General features: G+C 36.5%; 1 protein-coding gene across 2 annotated transcripts in view; it reads left to right on the top strand.

Moving 5' to 3' along the window:
- Nucleotides 1–6000, top strand: part of cd151l (CD151 antigen, like) — a 67745-nt gene continuing 61745 nt past the window's right edge. Inside the window, exon 1 of one of the 2 annotated variants that reach the window (XM_079620035.1) lies at nucleotides 1–269. The gene's annotated coding sequence lies outside the window, so the exon portion shown is untranslated. The remainder of the gene's footprint in view (nucleotides 270–6000) is intronic. The other variant, XM_079620036.1, reaches the window with a different exon arrangement.

Raw genomic sequence — 6000 nt, 5'->3', positions numbered from 1 at the left:
AAACTACGTGAACCGAGAATGTCCCTTTCCGGGCACCGTAATTTATGTTTTTATGGGACCTGGCAACCCTGCACTCGGTGACTCGGGTGAAGCTCGTTTGAACATTTTCTTTTGGGTCCTGTGTTATGTTATGTTTTTGTTGATGTTTATAAATAAGCAAACTAGCCCATGAATTAAGAGTAATAAGTTATCTTTGAATGAAGACCGATTCTTACAATTTGAACAGTTATCACAGTTTGGCAGTCTCTGTGTGACATCAGCTGATAAAGGTAGCAGCTAAGCTCTAAACTGATTGAAAATTGTTCGTCGGTGTTTGTTTTAGCTGTAAATGTACGTTACTATTACTAACTTAACTGTGATTACAGGCCAGTTTGCGTTAAGATCTTTGTGGTTTTCTCAAGTCTACTGTACGTATAGTGCACTAAATGCATTCTCTGTTTAGTCACATTTTAAATCTGGATTTGAGATTTCGTTTGATCATCTCGAACAATCTGAGATTAATAAATACAATTGTGAATACATTCTACAGAGCTACGGACGGTTAGTGTGTTGCGGTAGAATAGCCTATAAAAGTTAAGTTAATACAGTGCTGAAGATAAAACTTAATTACCTAAGGAAATAAGACTGAGATGAGTGATTATAAAGGTCAGCAAATAATCCGAATAAAAGTGTTAATATACATTCACGAAGCTCATTATGCGAAAATACTTTGTCAAATGAAAGTTGCTCAAAAATGTTTAAAGTTCTCTGCAACTGTTCCTGAGGCTGGATTCGGAATAACACACTAGTCTTTATGCAATTTAAAAGTGTTTAATTCCGAATTCAGCCTGGCTTGTGCTGTGTGGTGTAACGTTAATGAACAAACATGTCGTTCTTAACATGTTCAGACAAGTGAGTGAGTCAGTTGTGTGTTACTTTTTACTTTACTTTTTACACATTACTTTTAGTTGTAAGTGTTACACAACTGTGAAATGTAACTTAAGTTTTATTTTTATTTTTTTCAAAATGAATCTAAACATAAAGTACCATAGGGTCACACTTTAGATTAGGGTCCAATTCTCACTATTAACTAGCCTACGACTGTTGCCTAAATAAACTCATAATTACTGCTTATTAATAGTTAGTAAAGTAGGATAGGAATTGGGTAGGATTAGGAATGTAGAATATGGTCATACAGAATAAGACATTAATATGTGCTTTATAAGTACTATCATATATCCATATGTTAGCCTATAATTTATCCAAATAACAAACTGTATAACTGAAGAACTTAGGGACAAGTTCAAACAAAAGGCTGCGAATGAACACGCAAACTTAGTCATAATGAAGGTGTAAAATGGTCCCAAACAAAACGCGCTCGCTTTGTTTCGTGGTTGAGCAGCATGCACGCGCATGGACCTGCTTAATCGATGATCGATAATTTGTATCGATTAAATGTATTATCGACAATTAATCGATCGTCGATTAATCGTTGACATCCCTAAATTAAATGTTTTGAGAAATACATTGGGCCCTATCTTACACCCGGCGCAATGCAAAAAGTGTTTTTTGCTAGTTTCAGTCCGACGCAGTTATCATTTTCACGTCCTGTGAAGTAACCTCAAAATTAGATCCATGACAGTTTGCTTACAGATAGGGCAGGAGTACGAATGATGCAGTAGGATGTACTACCCATTTAGTCTCTAAACATATGGAGGACTCAAAGGCATATGCACGTCGTCTTTTTTATTGATTTTATTCAGCTTTTAACACTCTGCAACCATATTTATTACTTGAGAATTTGAAACAGATGGATGTAAATCCTTTTTATTATAAAATGGTACTTTTATTTTTTAACGGACAGAACCCAACAGGTCAATAAGATGATCTCTGACTCCCAAGTCCCAATCTTTGTAGTAGTACAGGAGTCCCGCATGGGTGTGTGAGCTCCCCAGTTCTCTTCACACTGTATACAAATGAATGTGTGAGCAAAACCAATAACAACTACAATGTAAAATTTAGTGATGATTCTGCTTTTCTTAGCTTACTATATAAAGATCAAGACATCTCATCTTACCACTCTGAAATTTACCAGTTTATAGAGTGATGTGATGCCCACCACCTAATTGTGAATGTAAAGAAACTGAGGAGATGATATTCGATCCAAAGTTAATTGGAGACCATAGCCCTGTATTGAAACAACGTTTCAATATCACAAGTGTGCTCATATAAATATCTGGGTATTCATATTGACTGTTCGCTTACATGGCATGTCCATGTTGACAATTTGTGCACTCGGTTACAACAAAGATTGTATTTTCTGAGAAGGCTGAGACTTTATGGGGTCAGTAGTAAAATTATGATGTTGTTGTATCAAGCTGTATTAGAGAATGTGATTGGATACAGAATACACATACAGTAATTTGACTGTACAGTTGAAATCCAGGCTTGGACGTCTTATTCAAACTGCAATGAAGATCATGGGCAGAATAGAACCTTTTTATCTCCAGACTTTGTAAGAAAAATCTATGCTGAGGGAGGCATATACGATTCTACATGATACAACACACACTGAAATGTCCGTTTATGAAAATAGCCGTCCATGTGTAAACATAGCCTGAGTGTCAGTGATTGTTGTGAAGATCTGTGTGTTTTTCTTTAATTAGCAGATAAACACAAAGAGCTCCAGACAAATTCATCACATATGCGTCAAAGTATCTATTTGAATAGTGCTTTGTATCACATATCAAACAGTTGAGAAACTAACCCTTTCTTCATATCAATTATTTTTAGAGAAACATTAATGTAATCATTTGCCATAATAGTGCAGCCCTACCCTACCTATAACTTTCAGCATTTTTTTTTCATTTTCAGCTGTTTTCCACAACAACAAAAATCCCCACAAGGACAAGTATTTTGGATATTGCCATCTTTGTAGTGACATTTTGTCCCTATAATGTAGGGTTACACGCACTTAAGCATACACAATCAATCTGACAGTGAAGATCCTTTTCCGTGTTTGTTAATTCAACCAAATGTTGAGTATTCAGTGTGTTTCTTTCAACAAAATAAGTTTTCATCTGTTGATCTTTTTTCATGTGTGGGGAACGAGTTGTATAGTATGTGTGTGCTCATTCTCAACAGAAAGACACTCATCTCGGCTTCGAGAATGAATAAAGCTGTAGTTGTTTTTCTAAGAACCAAAACATTGGTCAATAAAGTTATTGAGAACGGTTTCTGGGTGAAATAAATTTTCGTTAATACCACTCAGCTGTTGAAGTGATAATTTCAAACGTCCCTCCGTTCATTGAAAATGAGGTCATTGTCAGAGAACTTTCAAGATTCTGAAAAGTGGTGAGCGAGGTTAAAACGGTTTCCTTAGGATGCAAAAATCCTGCGCTTAAACATGTGATGTCTTTTAGGAGAAAAGTGTTCATGTTTTTGAGTTCTCCGAATAAATTATTGGATGTATCGTTTAGAGTGAAAGATTGCGATAGTTTGTATCTGATATTCGCAAGTACGGAGATTTTGCGATGTTTTGAATGTGGAGAGTTCGGACATAAAAGACTCTCGTGCCCTCAAAAAAAACTTTGGCAGAAGCAAAGATTAGTGGTGAGACGGATTAATCATCGGTGCGCAAAGATGTGGAGTTAAACCAGAAACCAGGAGGGGAAAAGTCAGGCTTGGACGAAGCTCCGGTGGCTGAGACGAGTAAGGACAATGGATTGGATGTGAGTGAGAGTGTTGTGAGTAACTTAAACCATGTTGATAATGAAAAGCCGAGTTGTAGTAGTGTAAATGGTACTGCAGCAGTTGTAGAAGAGCATCTTGTAGTTGATCATGTCACTACATGTCAGTGGTATGCAATGTGAAAGCATCGAGGAGGGTGATGATGATGTCATGATGTCTCTGATATCATGACGCAGAGTCAGGATGACGAGAGTTTGTCGGATTTGTCAGATCTCTATAAAGCTAAAGATGATTTGTATTCTGTAGAACAGATAAATGCTTTTTTTTTGGACGAGACTAAAGGGAGAAGGGTAGATATAAGAGTTTTTTTTTTCCCTGATAAGGAAAAGTTTGTCGCTTCTGTAGTATGGGTACGTAAAACGTACAACCATACTGTGTTATCGCAGCAGAAACAGTACAGACTTAAGAAGTAGCCTATAACGATGATAAGACAGGGTAAAAGGAATGAGGATGAAGGCTCGAGGAAAAGCTAAATGAACACTATGGCTTGTATATATATCTGTGTGTATTTTTCCTTTTCTTCTGCTGTTCTTTCTACCCTTTCTATCTGATGGGGTATCTTTGAATAGGTTCTCTAAAGCCTGCTTTTTCTTATCTCTCAGACCATTCACATTTAGTTTCAGAATATTTGAATATTGCAGTAGGTTTTCTTCAAGAAACCCATAGTAATAAGTAATGAGTCTGAATGGGGATTGTGGTGGAAGGGAGAATAAGTCATGGCTGTAACGTTAGAGCAGGAGTTGCGATCATGTTTAACTCTACTTTAAAAGCAAAAATCCTTTCTACGTATGCCATAGAACCTGGAAGATTACTTTTAGTAAGAGCTGAAATAAATAATTTTCATTTTTTCTTTTTGTTAATATGTCCCTAATGATGGAACAGAAAGAGTTATTTTATTTGAGAAATTGGGTCGTGTTTTAAAAGCTCTTAACTCAGGAGGTATAATTATAATGGCAGGAGACTTTGATTTCACTTTGAATTTCAAGATAGAAATGCTGAAGAACCTTACCATCAATCAGCACTTGTTTTATCCGATGTAGTTAAAAGTTTAAATCTGGAAGATATTTGGAGAATAAAAAATTCATTGCTTAAACAATACACTTGGGTAAAAGTTACAGATGGTAGAGTTCATGCTGCCAGATTGGATAGATTATTACAAGTGATTCAAGAAACAGAGTGGGTGATGTTAATAGAATTCCAAATATCCTTTCAGATCACAAAATGATAACAATGGATTTTGTTATTTTAAATGAAAGTAAAAGAAGTCTATTGGTATTTTAATAATAAGCTTTTGCATGATAATGTTTTTTGTACACATTTTAAGTTGTGTTGGGAAACATGGCAAATGCAAAAAGGAAATTATGATGATATAAAACAATGGTGGGACATTGGAAAAGTGCAAATTAGAGTCTTCTGTCAGCAATATTCTTCATATTCAAAAAGGACATTAAAGACCAGGATACAAGACTTGGAAAATGAGATCTCTGATATTGAAGAGAAAATGATGGCAAGGAGTGGACTGCATTTGGAAACTGCTGTTTCAGAGAAACAGCTTCAGTTAAATTCTTTATTGTATGATAAAGTGAAATGTGCCCTTGTTAGAGCACGTTTTATCCAAACTAAAGACATTGATGGACCGACAAAATTCTTTTTCAATTTAGAACGATAGACTAGTCAAGTCAAGTCAAGTCATCTTTATTTATATAGCGCTTTTTACAATACAGATTGTATCAAAGCAGCTTCACAGTGATAACATGAAAATAATACAAAAAAACAATTTCATCATCATCCACCTTTAAGGCAGATCTATAATATTGTTGAATATTAAATGTCCCCAACTAAGCAAGCCAGAAGGTAAGGCAACAGCGGCAAGGAACCAAAACTCCATCAGGTGACAGAATGGAGAAAAAAACCTTGGGAGAACCCAGGCTCAGTCGGGGGCCAGTTCTCCTCCGGCCAATGAGTGAACAGTGTATGAAGTTCAGAATGAATCAGAGTATTTGTCCAGTTCCGGTTGGTTGAAGTCGGAGTGGAGAGGAGGAGAGACTGGTTGACACTTCAGGTCAGCGGCGTCGTCGTCGTGTCCTGGCGCTGGTCCTTCATCAGATCTGGATACGGCCTGGTTCCGGTGGACAGCAGTAAACCTCGGGATAGACAGAGAGACTAATATTAGCGTAGACGCCATCCTTATTATGATGTACCAAGTACATCAGGATTTACGGGAAGTGTTCCCGGTCCCGGCTGTTCTAAACTATGCAGCCTAATTATATA

Source organism: Phoxinus phoxinus, assembly GCF_949152265.1.
Source record: "Phoxinus phoxinus genome assembly, chromosome: 8".
Lineage (NCBI taxonomy): Eukaryota > Metazoa > Chordata > Actinopteri > Cypriniformes > Leuciscidae > Phoxinus > Phoxinus phoxinus.
Note: the sequence above shows the minus strand (reverse complement) of the source record. Positions and strands in the feature narration are given on the sequence as shown.